The 21083-nt window shown below is 39.4% G+C and overlaps 1 pseudogene; it reads right to left on the bottom strand.

Moving 5' to 3' along the window:
* LOC149121423 (vomeronasal type-2 receptor 116-like) overlaps positions 1-21083 on the bottom strand; it is a 62532-nt pseudogene continuing 41449 nt past the window's right edge.

Here is a 21083-nt window from a genome sequence, read left to right as displayed (position 1 = left end):
TTAAGAGCTACTCTTCAGAAGATCCATTTCCTTGGAAAGTATCCGATCCATTAATCCTTTCAAAGCATTCTTCTCAGGTCTTAGGAGAATAATGTAGCACTTGGGGACAAAGATGCAGCCCAGGAGCCCCGCACCAGAGGCCAAGATGGAGAAGACCTCCACAGCCACCATGACCTTCCCCTTGGTGCTGCGGTAGACAGGCAGGAAGGTCACCCAGACACTGCAGAACACCAGCATGCTGAATGTCAGGAACTTGGCTTCATTGAATGTGTCAGGCAGATTCCTGGCTAGGAAAGCCACAGTGAAGCTGGCCATGGCCAAGGAACCCAGGTAGCCCAGGACACAGTAGAAGGCAATGACTGAGCCCTTGTTGCACACCAGGATGATGTGGCCATGCTCTGAGTGTGCATCTGTGTCAATAAAGGGAGGAGAAGTCCCAAGCCAGATGGCACAGAGAGCCAGTTGCATCAGGGAGCAGATGGGAATAATGGAGTTAGGTGCCCCTGATATCAGCCACTGTCTCATCCTTCTCCTGGGGAAGTGACCTTGAAGGCCAGAACCACAGTGGTAGTTTTGGCCAGGACAGTGGAAACAGACATGGTGATCACCACACCAAATATGGTTTGCTGGAGGACACAGGTGGCTGTATTGGGATGACCAATGAAGAGTAAGGAACAGAGGAAGCAGAAGAAGAGGGCAATGAGCAGGATGTAGCTGAGACAACGATTGTTGGCCTTGACTATTGGAGTGTCTCGGTGCTTCACAAAGACACCAAGAACCCCAGCGGTGAGGACAGAAAAACACAGAGCTGTGCAGACCAGGGTCATTCCTAATGGGTCTTCATAAGCCAAGAAGGCCACAGCTTTGTGCAGGCAGCGGTCATGCTCTGTGCTGGCATACTGATGATCCAGACACTTCACACACTGATCCATATCTGGTGAGAAATTTACAGTAACATCATCCCCCGTTCAGTTATTTCTGATTTATAAGGACCTTCTAAAATACCCAACTGAGCTAGTTTAGGCAAATACTCCTTATTTGTTGTTGATGACAACATATAAAAATGACATCTATGAAATTTTTAGGCATTATTTATGCTTTTCAGGGGCAGGCTAGTGGCTCAGTAGGTTAATCCCTTGTGGGTGCCAATTCTAGCCCTGACTGCTCTTCCAATCTAGCTCTCTGCTATGGCCTGGGAAAGCAGGAGAGTATGGCGCCAGTCCTTGAGCCCCTGAACCCCTGTGGAGATGGGAAAAAATGCCTAGCCCCTGGCTTTGAATAAGCACTGCTCTGGTAATTGTGGCCATTTGGGGAGTAAACCTACAGACGGAAACCTTTCTATCTGTCTCCCCCTCTACTGTCTGTTACTCTGTTCTCAAATAAATAAAATTTATTAAAAATAAAAATAAAAAATTCATGTCCATCTACCTCATATTAGTCAGTTATTACTCTCTCTAAGTACCTTTCTGATGAGTACATTCTCTTTTTCTAATAACAGAGCCCTAAGGCCTACTCTCTGAACCTCTTCATATTGCTTTAAAAGTATATCTTAACCTGTGTCATTTTAACACCACAAACTCATTCTTCAAGATTTCTTAGGATTGGGAAGTGATGGTCAAGGTACCAGAGGATTCCATGTGTGGTGAGGACTACTCTGCCCTTATACATGACACATACTTACTGTGTCCTCACTTTGAACAAGAGCAAGCAGCAGCCCTTGTTTTAAGAGTGCTATTCACTCAATAATATCATGACCTATTCAACAGGTCAAGGTTCCTTGTGTTGGTTTTTAATGAAAGTTAGTTTATTTATTTATTTATTTTTAATTTTTTGACAGGCAGAGTGGACAGTGAGAGAGAGAGACAGATAGAAAGGTCTTCCTTTGCCATTGGTTCACCCTCCAATGGCCACCATGTCTGGCGTGCTGCAGCCGGCGCACCGGGCTGATCCGATGGCAGGAGCCAGGTGTTTCTCCTGGTCTCCCATGAGGTGCAGGGCCCAAGGACTTGGGCCATCCTCCACTGCACTCCCTGGCCACAGCAGAGAGCTGGCCTGGAAGAGGGGCAACCGGGACAGAATCCAGCACCCCGACCGGGACTAGAACCCGGTGTGCCGGCACCGCAAGGCAGAGGATTAGCCTAGTGAGCTGTGGCGCCGGCTTATTTATTTTCAATTACTTGAAAGGCAGAGTTACAGAAATAGGAGAAGTAGAAGGAGGAAAGAAGAGGAAGAGTGACAGGGGGAGGAGGAGAGGAAAGGAAAAAGAGAGAGAGGAAGAGAAAGGGAGAGAAAATCTTTCACCTGGTCGTTCATATCCCAAAAGACTGCAATGGCTGGAAGCTGGGCTGATCTGAAACCAGTAACCAGGAGTTTCTTCTTGATTTCCCAAGTGGGTGTGGGCCCAAAAACCCAAGCATCTGCAGATAACAGGACGTGAAGTGAAGCAGCTGGGACTGAAACTGGTGCCATTTGGGATGCCTGCATCAGGCAGAGGCTTAACCTGCTATGCCACTCTTAATATCATGGATTGGAAGTTTGCGAATTTTAGGTACAGAGAAAGCATCCAGCTATCTCTGTGAAGCATAACTCTCTATGGTAGGATGTGGATGAAGTCATTCTAAAGGAAAGCTTCATTTTCCAGAACTGCGAAGTGAAAATAACTTTTCTCTGTGTTTAATCTTGTATTCAAGCACTACTTAATCAATTACTGATACACTGACTTAATTACACAATCCCATTATCATTTTAAAACAATTCCACTTTTATATCTTCATTTCCAATAAGTTCAATGTCCTTATTTTTGGATAGTATGCAAATCTGAAAATTGTTTACCACAATAAAACTGTTGGGAATTATTTTAATAACCATGAGTATATTTGGATTTTTAATATATTTCTTAATATGCTTCATAATATTTCCCTCTAAATCTTTGAATTTCTTTTGTATTCTTTCTTTTTTTGGACAGGCAGAGTGGATAGTGAGAGAGAGAGACAGAGAGAAAGGTCGTCCTTTTGCCATTGGTTCACCCTCCAATGGCCACCATGGCTGGCGTGCTGCGGCCAGCGCACCGCTCTGATCTGAAGGCAGGAGACAGGTGCTTCTGGTCTCCCATGGGGTGCAGGGCCCAAGCACTTGGGCCATCCTCCACTGTACTCCCTGGCCACAGCAGAGAGCTGGCCTGGAAGAGGGGCAACCGGGAAAGAATCCAGCGCCCCTACTGGGACTAAAACCCGGTGTGCTGGCGCTGCTAGGTGGAGGATTAGCCTATTGAGCCACAGCGCCGGCCTTCTGTATTCTTCAATGTAGCACCATTTAGTGATTATATTCTGCTATTAGTATTTCTTACATCTATGCAGAAACCCTTCAACTTTCTTTGTACACACACACTGTAACCTGAGAACTTCCACTTTGATTATGGCCTTGTCGAATTACTGACAGAGTTTGTGGTCACAAAAGTCTTCCATAGCCTTGGCAGCTCACGACAAGAGCCTTGGGTGATCACTGATATCATAAATAAGAGTGTCAATTGTTAAATCAACAACAAGAGTCACTGTGTACTTATTCCCCATGTAGGACCTCTGTCCTCAATGAGTTGTACTGTAAGAATGAACTGCAAAATTGTTGTTTTCAAACAGTACTTTTACATTGTATGTGTGTATGTGTGTAAACTGTTGAAATCTTTCCTTAGTATAGACTTGCTCTTATTAAAAATGAATGTTAAGGAATGGGATGGGAGAGGGAGTAGGAGGTAGGATAGAAGTTGGAAAGGGAGAGTGGGTATGGGAGAGGAACCACTATAAGCTTAAAGTTGTACCTATGAAAATTGCATCCATTGAATAAAAGCTTTAAAATAAAAAAAAAGTGTTGGAGATGTATGGGATACTATCAAATGACCCCATGTTGGGTCTTAGAGATTCCTGAAGGTATGCAAAGAGAAAATGGATTAGAAAGTTGATTCACTGAAATAATTACAGAAACTTTCCCCAATTAGGAAAAAGGGACATTCACATACACTAGGAACATAGAACTCCTTATAGACATGACCAGAAAAGATATTCACCACAACACACTGTAGTCAAATTTTTAATGTAAAACATTTTAAAAAATCTAAATCCTGCAAGATAGAAACATCAGATTACTTTCAGGGGATATCCAGTTACATTCACAGCTGACTTCTCATCAGAAACAATACAGGTTCGGAGAGAATGGTGAGACATAGTCCATATCTTAAAACAAAACTGTCAACCCTGAATACTGTACTGTGCAAACCTCTAATTTATGAATGAAGGTGAAATAAAGACCTTCCACAACAAGAGAAATTGAAAAAAAATTTGTCACCACTTGCCGAGCCTTAAAAAAATGCTTATAGATGGGATACACAGAAACACAGAAAGATAGCCATCATTATGCAGGAATATGAAGGCAGAAAATCCCCCAATAAATCTACAAAGGAAATCTAAGGCAAACAACAGGAATGTTTACAACAGGAGTGTTTCCAGTGAAGATGCAAGTTCTAACTTATCAATAGTAACCTTGAATGAAAATGGCCTAAACTCCCCAAGTAAAAGATACTGGGACCAGTGCTGGCATCCCATGTGGGCAATAACTGGCATCCCATGGGGGCAATCTGATAGAGGGATGGAAACTGACCACTGTCACTCAGAAGAGGTTTAAAAGACCCAAGAGTCAGCTAGGGGAAAATGCAAGAAATCTGTGTACGGTTATTGCCATAGTGTACAGTATTATTCCTGAAGGGAATTAAGCAAACGGTGAAAGTGTCACAGAAAATTGAATATTTCATTTTTATCACCTCCCACTACATAAGAACTTCCTCAACCATGAGTTTAGCTCAGAGGTTGAGGAAAATGTTTCCATTTTCACTTCACCTGTGATACCTCAGCATCAGAGCAAATGTGGTGACTCCTCCAAATCTCTGCATGCCTGCTCTTTAGATTACACACTATGACTAAAGCTTAAGGTGTCAGTCATTTCAGTTTTGGGCACTGAGTAAGGTACATAAGGTAATGTGCTTTTTCCCTCTATTTCCCATACACACTCATCTGTGAAATTTTGTAGTGTTCCAGCAGTGCCACTATTTGGACACCAATATTCATTCCTGAAATTACTGCTACAGACTTGCTGTTTCCTACACATGTAATTAGGAATGCCCCTTTCTGGCCCACAAGCCAGATGAAGGGATTATCCATCACCATCACACCACTGTGCATGACATTATAGAGATCAAATCCCAAGGTCACTTTGGGTAAAAGGTGGGAGTTCTTGATTCCCTCAATAGCAAAAACCAAGGCCAGAACATACTGGTAGTTTTTGGACTGAAACCTGCAGGAAAGGCACACGGATCCTAAAGGGAAAAGCCTCCAATCCAGATTATCATCAATTCTACTCCCATAACTGTTACAATTGCACTGTTCTGCAATTGTTCTGCCAAAATTCCTGAGTTCCAATCATTCTTTTTACACCTCCTGAGGATAGAGTGTGAAGACTGTCATATTTGCTGCAGGACACACCCTCACAAGAATCAAAGCTGCTACTACCTTAATCCTGGTCTTCTAGTCTAAATGATTCTGAAAATAATCTCTGCTATTACATCATAAAGTCTTGGGCATGTTATCACATGGCTGTCCACGCAGCCAAAGAACATGATCTTTTTGTATGCCTACCTCATCAATTTAATTCATTTCTGGCAACATCTACTAACTTATTATATTTGATATCTAAAGTAAATATTACAATATGCTCTGGAATGCCCTCTCTACATTTCTTGCAAATATAGGAAATGGATTCAACTTGTTAATGAACACATGAACAAAGGAATGGCACATCTCTTTAGCACTACCTCTATAGATGTTTCTTATATTCACAAACCACAATGATTCTTTACATTATTACATCATCAAATTCTTCTTGAAACAGTAATCATATACTTCTAAGGGTGCAGTTTGTAATGGGAAGAGAGAGTAACTCAACTGAAGGCTATGTGATTAGAAAGAGAGAAGATGTCAGACTATTGAGAATGGTAGATGGAAGTCTGGACTTCATCCAGAAAAAACTCTTCCCCATAAAACTTGCCCATCAACCACCATCACAAACCAGGAAAATGAAATCAGATTCAGAACTCGAAAGAAGGAGAACAGTAAAAAGGGAAGAACACTTTAGAGAAGCCTGAAACACTCACAGGGTGGACTTGAAACACTGGACTATGAGACCCATGGTGCCTAAAATTAAGACAGATAATCCTTTATTTGGAAAACTAAGCATATGTTAAAGTAAATCATCAGCATTGGTATCAGTATTTACTCCAAACAGGCCTTTTTCATTCAATTTTTGTTACAGAATTCAGCATAAATAGCCTTCCATGCAAAGAACACAATGGATTTCTATTTTCTGGGATCTGATATTTCTCAAAGAATGAAAATGAGGAGCCCTTTGTATTTATATTAGATGCACTGGGTGTTGAGTATTGATGAGTATACCATGTCATGTTCACTGCTTGTTAATGGACACTGTGTGCTCCAGAGGAAGTGACAGTTTTTCATTTCTTCATTCCTGTTATTGTATAATTATGTATGTGTGTATATGATATAAATATTGCCTCTTTCTATATTTACATATAAGTGTTCTATACCATATATACAGTTGTTCTACCTCTCTATACTGTTTTTATATATAAATATATAGCTTGTATTAATATTTATTATCCAAATTCCTCATTCATGCTTTGTAGAATGAGGAAATTTGAAAATCCTTGTGAAAAGTATCAAATAATACTCAGTTTTCTACTACATATGTTGCTGGTCTTCTCCTCATTCTTCTACACCTCCATCTATTTCTCTTCTAATTTCTTCCTCCTGCTCCCCCCCTGGAATCAAAAGATCTAGAAAGCTAATTGTCACTCTAGGCAATTCTGAGAGTTGCCCTTTTGATCTGTTTTATGCTGTGTTCCTTATTGCTAAGAACAATTTTTCAGCAATTATTATATATTCTAGATTTGGTCAGTATAACATTGGAGGATATGGTGTCTAAATCTATTTTTAGTTCAATATGAGTTATTTTCCTAGTGTCATCAACATAGGTATTTTCTCCTGGATTTGCTGATATTTGATTATGATCTCCAGTTTGCATGACATTCATCATGGGGGAACCTGGGTACTATTCATAGAATCTACTCTTGAAACTGCAAATTTGCTATCTCCTGGTCTCCATCATTTCAGGGTACACTTAAATGATGTGCTGCATGCATAACCATGGGGAATTGTACTACTAGTAATAAGTAAATATTTCATAAATGGGATGTCATGTGCACATATCAAATTAGGACACTTTATATGTGAAGAGAATAATATTACAATACCAAGCTAGTATCCATTAGATTATTTCTTGGAGAGATCTTTGGACAAATGCCTAAAATACATAATCAGTAGCATCATCTTCGTGGCACAAACTATACTTTTCAAATCATTTGGCTTTAATGATAATGCAATGATCTATGACATAATATCTACTTCTATTGAAGATCTATGCAATGGAATCCTACTTCTTGTAGCATTACAGTAGAAACCAGAAAGTTAGCACCTTCATAAACAGGTGTGAAGGAAACAATTATTCTGTCCTACAAGTTACAATATTCTGTAGCATGAAATTATTATATATTTATATGTGTAACATTTACACTTATCTCTAAAAGAAAATATACTAAAGAGGGGCAGAGGCAGAATGATCCCCCTTCTGGGATGTCTGTACTTTTGTTCAGAAAAAGATAGAATCCGGGACACATCCTACATTTTGAAGATTAGAAGCATTAAAGTTCACAAGTGTAATTCACTATTAAAATATAATTATTATTATATATTTGCCTGAATCAAGCCATTTTATTACTGCTCCATTTGACTTCTTTCCACCAGCTGTCCAGCAATCCATGGGGGAACCTGAAAGTTATCTGCCCTGAGGCTCTGCAGCTGAGGTTTTCTGTTCTGATGAATAATACAAAAAGAAAAACATGTTTGTGGATGATCTTCTCCACCCCAGGTGCCAGGATTTTCTCCTTGTCCATGGATACAAAGACTCAAGGGAGAAATTCCTGTTAGTAAAATTTGTTGCATGGGCTTTGTCAAAAAAAACCTCTCCATGAACTTTTTGCAATTATATTCTTTGATTGCATCAGGGGCCTCAAAGGGAGGCATTAGGCAAGTTTCTGAGATGGCCCAACTCATTCAGGTTTCAAACAAGAACACTCTAGGATCACACATTCCAAAGATCCAGAGAGCAAAGGGGCAGCTTCCCACAAACAGTGTCCTGGGTAGCAGACATTGCCTTGATGCCACAGAGACCCCAAACCAATCCTGTTTACAGAGATACCCACTAGGACATGTGGTTTTCAATCACTATGGAACCAGTAATCACCCTGAATTTGGAAGTTCCCATTCTGTATGTCAGATCACCACATATTCATTTGTAAAACAGGAAAGCTTTCCACATTGCTGTCAACCGTGATAATCATATGATGACTGTTTAGGCACCTACACCCCTGGTCAATGCTCTCATGAGAACTAGGGAATACTTGAGTACTTCTCACTTTTTACTAAAAAGCAGACAATACCAGCCAGAAGTTATGTATTTATTCTCACCTCCGCAAACACCAAGGACAGGATGATATCTGCAGACACCTGTACTTCTTGAATGCAAGTGACTTTCCGGACTATTATGTAGGAAACCATCAGGGAAGCTACGTACTGTTAAACCTTTGAAAAACCCACATAATGAACAACATGAAAGTAAACACAATGAATAGCATGTCATGTAGGGAATGATGATGAGCAGCACTGACTAATCATTTGTGCTTGCATATCAGTGTGAGATATTGCTAATGGAGTAAATCTAATAAGGAGGGAGACGAGAGGGCAATTAAGAGAACTCATTCTAAAGTTTCCTAAACTCAAATTGCTTTAAATGCAGTGCCTAATATTTTAAGCAAAACAAATTTTCGATTGCCTACCACTGCTCTGATGCCATTAGGGAGATTTTGAATAGTGGCACATGCAAAGTGAGATGCAGAATAGGCACAAAATACAATCAAAGTTCAGTAACTTGCGTACAATGAAAATAGAATGCCTTGATGAGCTAGATTCATTACAAATACCATGAAGAAACTTGGTGTATATTCAGTTACACAAGAAAAGTAAATCTAAATCAGAGAGCAAGTATCTTCTATTCTCCCTAATGTGTGGAAACTAAAAGAAGTGTCAATATGAATGCACACAGTTCACTGAACAAAGGTTGGGAATGGAGAGGATGAACATCACGCAATGAGACATCTTCCGAAAGTTCATGGGAAATGTGTGTAATGAAACAATTATGCAAAAATTTCAAGAAATTTAACACCCAGATAAATTATATATGTCAATTTCTCCTGGTAATGGGATGATCTCATGTTGAGTGATTTCATGTTCTTATCCTTGACTCCTAGTTTATCTGGGATTCCTACATTAATTTGCTCCAGTTTGATGGGGACATGCAAAAATATTCAACTGTTTTCAATCCACTTCCTTTGTTCCTGGGATTTTCTCCTCAAGCTAATTCAACAAAGTAATCTAAATTATACTATTTGAAAGTCCTTGGTGTTTTCTGGCAGTAATTCTCATGCTTTCTTTGAGAACAGAAGGGAATTTCAAATCAATGAACTTGCATTTGTTTTAGATGAAGAAGGGAAATCCAAAAACACAGGGAAGCAGAATTGGGCAGAAGCTCCTATTTACCCTGTGTTGAGCTGAACACCACTGCCCATCCCCAGATCTACCAGGTAAGACATCAGAGTACATCCCAATAATCTCCCTGTTACAGTAAGTTCTCAACATGATTCTGAGGCAAGATTTATTTGAAGACATTCAAATTTAGGAAAAACCCAGGATATTAACATACACAAAGACTTCAGGCATTGTCTAAATAATTTCTCTTCATGAGTCCTTCAAAAAGTATAACATACAAACTACCTAAAAGGGAAACTCAAAGTCTCAAATTATTGGGAGTAGGAAGATCTCATCATATTAGACCAACCGGATTGTCAGAAAAAGGAGAGCAAACACATTAACTTCTTCATCAAATGCTGGAGACTCAGTGAGGTCATATTTCTATTCCACAATAAAAAAAAATCTACAATATACTGTTCAAGTAAGATGTAAATTTCCAGCCCAAGAGAGACAATGTACATTAGAATTATTTTACATTTCATGATTACTAGATTTCACCAAAATGGTGGGGAAGAAGCCAGGAGGACTCTCCCTCTTCATGATTCCCCAGGGAACCCATCCCCACCACTGCCATATCATATCACTGCCAGGTGCTGGTGCTCATCCTCTGACCTCCACAAACACTATTGAAGGTGAAGGCAGAGCATCTATCAACAAGCACTCCTACTGTTTCAGTACACCCATCTGGCTAATTCTGATGCCAGGTAAGATCTGAAAGCACTGTTTAACTAAATATTAGACTATGAAAGACTTTATTATGAAAGACTAAATTAAGACTATCAGTGTAAAAACAGAGTACAGTCATTATGTAAATATTTTGTTTATGTGCCACTCACAAAATGCAAAATACAAACCACCATAGGCTGCAAATGAAATTTTAGTGCCAGCAAGATTAAAATGATCAGATTATAATCATATAAACTGGACAGGCAGAATAAAGACAGAGGAAAAAGTGAGTTAAGCTTCTCATCTTACATTGGGGAGTGAATGAACAGGAATTGCTATTCTGAATTTAGGATATTTGTACAATTACAAATTCTCTAACGTCAAGTACACTTAAGTGAAACTTTCTGAACTTAGTGGTGAAAAGTTAAGAAAAATTAGTTTACTTCATAAGGAAATTGGATCTGACCAAACCATGAAGCCACACTATCACTGGCCCATAGAATTCCCATGAGGATTCATCAGGGATGTTTCCACAGCTTTCCATAGGCCTAGGGGCTCTCTCTGGGGCTGTCCCTGGGTGGCAGAGCTGTGAGGAGTTGAGAGGAGGTGGGGAGAAGGAAGCAGCTCTCTCCCAAGGGTCAGGGGCTATGCTGCTACATCAGAAAGCCCCATGTAACAAGCATCCCTCACTCTGGACTGGAAGAGGCAAGGTCAAGGGCACTTGAAACCACTGAGGGCTCCTGTGCAGGATGAAGCTCCTGCCTCTGCTGTTGCCTGAGAATCCTCACTTGAGCCTTTTTTTTTAACTTTTATTTAATGAATATAAATTTCCAAAGTACGATTTATGGATTACAATGGCTTCCCCCACATACCGTCCCTCCCACCCACAACCCTCCCCTTTCCCACTCCCTCTCCCCTTCCATTCACATCAAGATTCATTTTCGATTCTCTTAATATATAGAAGATCAGCTTAGTATACATTAAGTAAGGATTTCAACAGTTTGTTCCCACACAGAAACATAAAGTGAAAAATAATAGATGATTTTTTTTTTAAATGAGGATGACATCAGATCAGACCTATTGTCATGTTTAATCCCAGTGAGAATCAAGTTGGGAGTTGATAATTTTTTTTTTTTTTTTACAGAGGATCAGTTTAGTATACATTAAGTAAAGATTACCAGCTCTTGACTTGGCTCAAGCCTCAATCTAGGGGCTAGTTGCAGTACACATGAAGGCCTCTGCAAACACCCAGAGATGCTGAGAAGGTAGCAATCCCAGAGCCATACCATAAAGATCCCTGGAGGCTGCACTGTGGTGCACTAGTGTAAGCCTGTACCTGAGGTGCCAGCATCCTACGTGAGCACCGATTCATGTGCAGCTGCTCCTCTTCTTATATAGCTCCCTGCTATATAACCAGGGAAAGCAGTGCAGGGTGGCCAAGTGCTTGGGTCCCTATACTCACGTGGGAGACACAAAAGAAGCTCCTGGCTCCTGGCTCCTGGCTTTAGAGCTGCCCAGCTCTAGTCTTATTGGCCATTTATGAAGTGAATCAATGGATGCAAAATTCTCGCTCTCTCTCTCTTTCTCTGTGTGTCTCTCTCTTTGTCTCTCAAATATATAAATAAATATAATCTAATAAAACATTAATGAAGAGCCCCAAGGTTCTCCCTAAGTGGTATTTAGCAAAGTTCTATGGAAAAATTCAAATGCATTGGGGCCAGCACTGTGGCACAGCAGGTTAACGCCCAGGTCTGAAGTGCTGGCATTCCATAAGGGCACCTGTTCAAGGCCTGTCTGCTCCACTTCCTATCCATCTCTCTGCTATGGCCTGTGAAGCAGCAAAAATGGCCCAAGTTCTTTGACCCCCACACCCATTTGGGATACCCAGAAGAAGTTCCTGGCTTTGGATTGGTGCAACTCCAGCCATTGCGGCAAATTTGGGAGTGAACCAATGGATGGAAGACCTCTCTCTGTGTCTCTGTTTCTCCTCTCTCTGCATAACTCTGATTTTCAAATAAATAAATAAATAAATATTTATAAAAAATTTCAAGCCATCATCATCCTTGGATGCACTCTTAGTGTTGTAGGGTAGCCCTAATCCGTTGAATGAACCAAGACCTGTGCAGAAGAGCAAAAAAAGACTCCCTAACACCCACCATTGTTACACTGCAAAGACAACGTGAATGTGGTTCGGCAGCACCAATATTTTTCTGGTTTAAATGTAAGGGATTCCATCGGACCCCAGAAGACCCAAGAAAAGCATATTTGTGTACAGCATACTCTGAAATCACATTTTATAATTATTGCCTCTGAGGAATATGATTGTGCAGGGTTTATCTATTTTTCTTTATATCTAATTTTGGATTTAATTTCCCATGTCTAAATCTTGTACTATAAAGGGGAAAATGATGCTTCCACATAAAAAATAAATGCCTACATGTATCTACTTAAAATATAAACAGTCCTAATTTAAAACAGAAAAAGGAAACATGGCAAGTCAGAATAGAATAGATTCTTCACATAATGAATACACATGTGTGTGACTCAATAATTACTAATAAATCAAAATATCAATGAGACACTATTTTCAGGTACCAACTCAGGCCACCCATTAAGATCATCAATGTGAAGGGAATAATATTGTTATAACTGGCTGGTATCCATCATTATAGTTCTGGAGGGTTCTGTGGACATATTCCTAAAATACTGTATCACATGTATTGCTTGATTGCACCAATTATATGGTCCATGATAATGGATTCTCAGAATCCATTGGCTTTAATCATAATGTGAAGATCGATGCCCTAATATCTATCTTCTATCAAAGATCTATGTACTGTATTCCTACTAACTGGATTATTAAAGAGAATCCAGTTAGAAAGTCAGGGACTTTCAAAAATTGATTTGAGAATAAAATTATGCTAGAACAAAAAGAGATCTTTAGGCCTGAACTAATCATAAAGGTAGTTACATGGAAGAAAGATATTTATCATATTTTACTATGGAAGGAAAATACAAGAGATGAAGAGGCAGAATAGCCTTACTTTTGAAATACCTTCATATTTAGTTAGCTGTCTAAACACAAAAATGTTAATCTTATGGAGTGAAACATTTTCTTTCATGGCCTATATTTTAATTTCCATAGGGATTTTTTGAAAAAATGCATTCTTATAGACCCCAAATATAGTGCCTAGCAGAAAAGTTGATCAGCACATGTAGAAGAGCTCAAGTAATCATAAGGATGTGTATTTCAGGGCATGGGTTGGGAGACACAGCTTTGCTGAGCCATGATGGATTTTTGACCTGATAAACTGGAGAATGGAGGACAAGAAGAGGAGCAAATACCTTCTATTTTCTTCTATGAGGAGACACAGTCTCTCATCCCACAATTCAGAGATAGGCCAAAAACAAATGTCATCATGAGCCTCAAATAATTTATCATCAATTACTATGAGGGGTAAGTCATGGACAGTCCAGGGACACAGGCGTCATTTATCTAAACATTTGCAGAATCATCAGGAAGTACCTAACAGGACAACTAAGGAAATATGAATAAAGCAAAGGCCATTACCCTTGGTATATGAATATGGGATTATTGACACTTCTGTAGTGATGTATCTATAAATGGGGGGGGGGAAGCAGCAACCACCATTTCTCCATCCTTATGAAGACTGTTTTGCATGTCAAAAAAGCACAAACTATTGTCCAGCCAACACACAAGGAAGGGAACCTACAGCAGGGGAATGTGAAAAAACAAAGAAGCATTTCAGAAATCTGTGCAAAACCCTAGAACTCAATTGTGGTGGAACCTTCAGAGTCAGGCAGGTCCTTGTGACAGGCTGGTTTTAAGTTTAAGGTTTTCCCACATGATATAGCCTGCCTGAGGGGTTCTAGGTTATCCTCCTTGGTTGCTTCAGAGCAGGGACTATTCCTTTGTGAGAAACAAGTTATAGATATCAGTCTGTTCCTGGCTGTAACTAGCACATTTCTTGCTTCTGCATTTCTGCTTGCTTGCCTGCTTGATAGTGGTCAAGGCCAAGAAATGTAGTTTCTGTCTTATACCCCCCCCCCCCAACTACTGCAACTTGGGGCATTCTTCTCCAGACTTACTCTGTGAAAGGGCAGTCACTAGCTGGCTAATAAAGACTCCTAATTTGACCTCAAAACTCTCTCTGTGTTTTTTGTCTGTGTGCTCCTCAACAGTCCACACACATATTGAGTTTCTGTGTGTGTGTGTGTGTGTGCACATCTGTGTGTGTTTCTACTAGAATGGAAAAACCATTCTCATGCTCTTCCATCTGACACCTCTCTGCCAAGCCTCCTCCCCTTCCCTATAGTCAGGAACCCTTTATTCCATGGGGCTCAACAGCTGACGCCTCATATCCATGTGAAAAATACAAGATGGAAAACATATTTTTGGCTGATCCTTTACACCCCCAGGTGCTTTGATGTCATAAAATTCTATGGTTAGCAAGCTCTCAGAGAGGAACTTCTGTCAGATTTGATACACAGATCTTGCCCCTTTGGATAATGGAAATAGACAGCATCACAGGGTGCAATGGGACTTGTCAGGTGAGAATCTAGAAGGGCCAGTCTCAGTCAGGAGGTAGCCAGGAGCATTCCAGCATCAGACTCCCCGAAGGACAAAAGAAGAAGGGGTAGTGTCAGACAGACATCTTGCATACAGGGCAGCCACAGAACATCTCCTTGTTTTGCACAGATTTCATAGTAATCCTGTGCACACAGACACCCACAAGTACAGGTTTGCCCAAGTACTGTGGCACCACTCATCACTCTCAATTCAGACACTACTAAACAGTACATCAACTTCAATGTATCTTGGTGGCCATATATCCATGTGTGACACCTTTCCCCAATGGTCTAACATCCACACTAATTCCACAAAGATTTACACATACAGCCATAGGTACTTCTCATTTATGTCCTTATGAAAACATGGGACTTAAGTGAGAAAGTCTCTTTTTTTCACCCTAAAGCAGAGAAATCAGCTGGAAATTATCTCTATTCCCACACCTACAATCACTAAGGGCAGGTTCACACCCTACAAATATCTACATCTCTGAATTGCAAGTGGTTCCAGCAATACTCTGTAGGATCCAGTCATGGAGAATACATATCATTATTCCACTTCAAACCTGTGCATTGTGCAACAAAAAAGCAAACCCAACGTAAACTGCAAACTTTAGGCAAAGGGATGCATCAACAGTGGCTCAGCAATTGTCATATATATCCTACTATCGACTTTCACAAGATGTTGTACATAAAGGATAGCTAAAGGGGTTGGAAACATATAAGCCAATTCTAGTGTTCTGCTCAGATATTTTATAAATTCCAACTGTGGTAAAACAGAAAGCCTAATAGTGTTATGATAAACAGATTTTTCATCCAGGCACCCCCAGTGCCTTACCTTTATTAAGCACCTGAATTAATACAGTTCAATTGTCTAAGATCCTTCCATTTTCTGTGAATTTTTTGAGGTACTCTAACATGTTACATACATAGACTAAAATATCACAATACTATTAAGTGTTAATCAAAACTGTAAAATAACTTAAGAACATAGACACATGTGATTTGATCATCATCTGCTGAACACATGGAGGAAATGATCTTCTGTATTTCGTAAACATAATCAAAATAACAATATAAACATACACATACATATGCACACAGTTTTAAAATGCAAGCACTTTTAGATATCAACCGATCTGATATTAGAAGATGCACCTGCTAATGGCTACTCATACACAAATGAGTGTGACTCAGCAAGTGTTCCTATGTTCAGAGACAACCACATAAAGTTATGACATTCCCCACACAAGTGCTTCTCAGGCTATAGGAGCTGAAGACACTGTTGGAGGTTTTGGGGAGAAAGAAGTAATTCTATGAGGAACTGACTACTGTGTTGGAGTCAATGGGGACTGGTGAAGCCACAGCAATTTCAGCTGGCTGACAAGGTCACAGCAGAAGTACTATGTCAGCAAGGCTGGGAATGACAGCTGTGGTCCTCTTGGTGGTTTTAGGTTTGTTGAGAACTACACTCTGCATAAGAGAGCTGGAGCTTCCTAGTGGTACCACTAATCATTGCTATATTCCTATTTTTAGAGAAGAATGCTTAGACTCATAATCCCCAAAATGACTTTACTTTGCAGAATTTTCATCAAGCAGAATGTTAGTGTAGGAGAAGGGGTTAATGCTTTACGCAAAGTTGAGCAGTTTGTGGAAAGAATTAAAATGCTACAGGCTCCCAGGTATATATATCCCTCTGAATAAAGATAAATGTTATTAAAGTTTTAATTCAATATGTGCTACAAATACAATAATGGTTAGGATGCAAAAACCGTGGAATAGACCTAAGTGAAACTTTAGATAGGTACAATAAAGAAATTGAATAGCTACAGTAAGAACTGCAAAAGAGGGTATATATTTAAAAATTGTAACTAGAAGTAGACAAACAATCTAGAGGCAACATGAAATACAAGGTCAATGGTTCTAATAAAGTGGAAAACAGACTTGTTATTGTAATAAGAAAGAATCACTATGTGACTTATGATATAAAAATACAGTCTAGTGCTCGAGAGCCAGGGCCATGCCATCAGCCTTGCTGTGAGTGTGTCTCTCATTTATTCCTACACTGACACCTCCCACCCCTTCAGGAACCCTTGGACTTGCTGGAGCTAGACTCAAGCAGGGGACATTTGCAATTTAAATGCCTCAATTGGGGAAAAGGCTTTCAAAATGTGATACAAATCAGTGGAGAATCTGGTGCTTCTTCATTTATCTTTTAAGAATAATGAAAACTGGAGCTGAGCTGTGGTGTAGTATGTTAAGTTTCCACCTGCAGTACTGGCATCCCTTATATTAACAGCTCGAGTCTTGGTTGCTCCACATCTGATCCAGTTCCCTGTAAGACTCAAAGGAACTCAAAAACAACAAACTAAACATATAGTAAGTAATTGGAAATGGCTTCGATGCATATTTTAAAAAAAAGAAAGAAACTGAAATGGCGAAAGGTACTTGAAAACATGCTCAGGACCACTAGCCATCAGGGAAATGAAATCAAAACCACAGTCATGTTTCACCTCTCCCATCAGAATGGCTCTCATAGAAAAATCAACAACCAACCTATGTGGGAGAGGATTTGGGGGAAAAACTACACTAATCCACAGTTGGTGGGAATATGAACTGTTGCAGTCTTTGTGGAAGACAGAAAGGAAATCTCCAAGACTGAAAATAGATCTGATACATGACCCAGCCAACTGACTCCTAGGAATTTACCCAAATAAAATGAAATCATCATGCAAAATGGTCATCTGTACTCCCATGTTCATTGCAACTTGATTTAAAATAGCTAAGATATAGAATCAACCCAGATATCCATCAACTGATGACTGGATAAATAAACTATGATATATATATATATATATACTCCAGGAATATTAATCAGCAGCAAACAAATCTTGATTTTGCAACATTGATGCAACTGGAAATCATGATACTAAGAGAAATAAGCCGGTATCAAAAAAGATATGTACTATATGTGTTCTCTTCTCTGTTATAACAAGTACTTAAAATGTAATGTATTTGAGTGAAATTGACAATTTGAGATTCCATGTTTGTTTATAGCCTTTGTCTATTTCTCGGAGAAATAGTGTTGTTTTCTTCATACCATTTGTAGAACACTCCACACACAGTAGGGTAAATCTCATGAGAATAAAGTAAACTAGAAAACAGTTCTTTGCAAAAATCAGAGTAGGAATAATAGAGAGAAAAAGAAAACCATGAGATTCTGGACAGGAGGGAGGGTTAGGTGAGAAGTATCTTTGTGTTCCTTACAGAGATATATATGAAGTTCATATATATATGAGACTTGTATACCTCAACTAAAATTTGAAATATAAACACATTGAGTAACGTACACACAACAAAATATGTTTTTAAAAAAGCAGAAGTAACAACAAAATATAAGTAATCCATGAACAATGGGAATAGGATATGATGGACATTTCTGCACAGATAAATATATGACCAGAGGGCATTACAAAGGATACTAACAAGCAATAAATATGGAGAAACCATTCCACACCAGAAGGAGACTCCACATCACATCCACTCCAGGGCTACAATAAATTTCAAAATTGTTCATGTGATGGAGATTCCATGGGAATTTGGAACCTTCAAAATCATGATAGTGAGAAAGTTACAACACCAATGGTATGTCACCTCCTTAGCAAATTGAACATAAAATTCCTCTAGGAACAAAACATTCCACATCTAGGGTACACTAAAAATTAGAAAATATGCAAACATCTCTTGTACATCAGTGTTTTTCTGCAAATAACCAAAGTTGAAAACAACGCACATGTCAGTAAATGGTTAACTAGAGACACAAAACTAATGGGATTAATACAATGAATTATCAGTTTGCCATGAAAAATGTAGATTCCTGCATAATGTGGATGCTTCTTGAAAACAGCATGTAAAAGTAAAGGTCATCTAAATCCACAGAGTCCAATATTTAAATTGTACAAAACACTTAGGACCATTTAATGCATGCAAACAGAAACAGATTGGTGGTTGTGAGACTGGCAAGAGAAGGAATGGAGAGTGACCATTAATGGATAAGGAACTTGATTTGTAGTGATGAAAATACTTTAAAATATGACATAGATGATGGTTGCAAAGGAGTGTGAAAGGTCTAAATGTCATTAGTTCACTTTAAAATTGTCACTTTCTGCTGAATTATTTTCAGGTCAAGATGTAAAAATTACTTTTTTTTACCTGATATTGGCGAAAGCAAATCTAAAGCCAAAGTCAATAAAAAACGGAAATGAAAAGATGGAAAATAAATTTGCAGAATCCTTCTACCTACATATAGTGAAAACTTGGTGTGTAATTATTACATCAATTCAAAACTATGTGAAATGATACACAGTTAATCAGTTTCTGGACAATGCATTATACACACTAAAATGATTTAACATGTCTAATGGTTGCACTGAAAATACTCGATGTTATAAAGCTGAATTTAGACTCTAATGAATGAATAAAAACAGCAAATGAATGTATAACTTATTTTTTTACCAGACATTTAAAGAAGAACTAACTCCAATTCTTCTCAAACTATTCAGAACAATCTAAAAAGAGGGAATCCTCCCAAATTCTTTCTATGAAACCAGCATCACCTTAATCCCTAACTCAGAAAAAGATGCAGCATTGAAAGAAAATTAGAGACCAATATCTCTGATGAACATAGATGCAAAAATCCTCAATAAAATTCTGGCCAATAGAATGCAACAACACATCAGAAAAATCATCTGCCCAGACCAAGTGGGATTTATTCCTGGTCTGCAGGGATGGTTCAACATTCGCAAATCAATCAATGTGATTCACCACATTAACAGACTGCAGAAGAAAACCCATATGATTATCTCAATAGATGCAGAGAAATCATTCAATAAGATGCAATACCCTTTCATGATGAGAATCTAAGTAAACTGGGTATAGAAGGAACATTCCTCAATATAATCAAAGCGATTTATGAAAAACCCACGGCCAGCATCCTATTGAATAGGGAAATGTTGGAAGCATTTCCACTGAGATCTGGTACCAGACAGAGATATCCACTCTCACCACTGCTATTCAACATAGTACTGGAAGTTTTAGCCAGAGCCATTAGGCAAGACAAAGAAATTAAAGGGAAAAAACTTGAGAAGAACTCTACTAAGAGAATTGGAACTCATTGAAGAGTTTGGCAAAGTAGCAGGATATAAAATCAGTGCACAAAAACCAACAGCCTGTTGAGCTGCAGAGCAGTGAGGAGTTGACATGGGGCAGTGGCACGAACACACTTTGCTCCTCTGCAGTTCAGCCCTTGGGAGCAGCACACATAAAGCCCCACAGCCTCATATTCTGCACCAAAGAAGCAAGGCAGGTTGGGGCTTCTCACTCCTGATGCACATGACCCATATTCCTGTACAGGACATGGTTCCTGCCTCTGTCCTCTCATGGGAAACCTGTGCTCACAGTGCTGAGGCTCCTGACTTTGTGTGAAGATCAATGTGCGGGCACTCATTATGGCTGATGTGTAGGTCTCTGTGAACCTCAGAAGTCATTATGGAGGAGCTGACCTGAGAGGTTCCACAATAAGGAGCCCTTGGACCCATCCTCAACCCCCTTAGGTGCATTCACTGCATTCTTGCAGGCATGTGCAAATCCACGCTTTGCCTCAGGCACCCTCTAATGCCTGAGGGCAGTATTGACCATGACTGAAAGGAAGAAAGACCTGGGCTTAAGAGCAGTAGACAGCTCCAAGTCAAGAGTGGGTGAACTGAAACATTCAAGAATAATGGAAGGGATCTCCATGGGAGCACAAGGTGGCCCTGCAGAAATAAAATTCAATGCCAATATGTTTCTAGCTAATCAAATAAACAAGCCTATCAATACATAAGTAGATAAAGCTCTCCATTTTCCTGTTTATCTATTTGTGAACTTAATTCAGTCACATATCCTCTCATTTTAACACAAGCACTTGTACATCTGCCTCAAAGGAAGCAACTGGCCCCAGCTTTCAAATGCTTCATCCTCTCACTCACCTGTACAGTACAAGCATATTTCAGGATTCCCTTACAT

This window comes from Oryctolagus cuniculus, chromosome 16, assembly GCF_051225735.1.
Source record: "Oryctolagus cuniculus isolate XC-2025 breed Fujian yellow rabbit chromosome 16, ASM5122573v1, whole genome shotgun sequence".
In the NCBI taxonomy this organism is placed as follows: domain Eukaryota; kingdom Metazoa; phylum Chordata; class Mammalia; order Lagomorpha; family Leporidae; genus Oryctolagus; species Oryctolagus cuniculus.
This window is presented reverse-complemented; position numbering and strand designations above follow the sequence as displayed.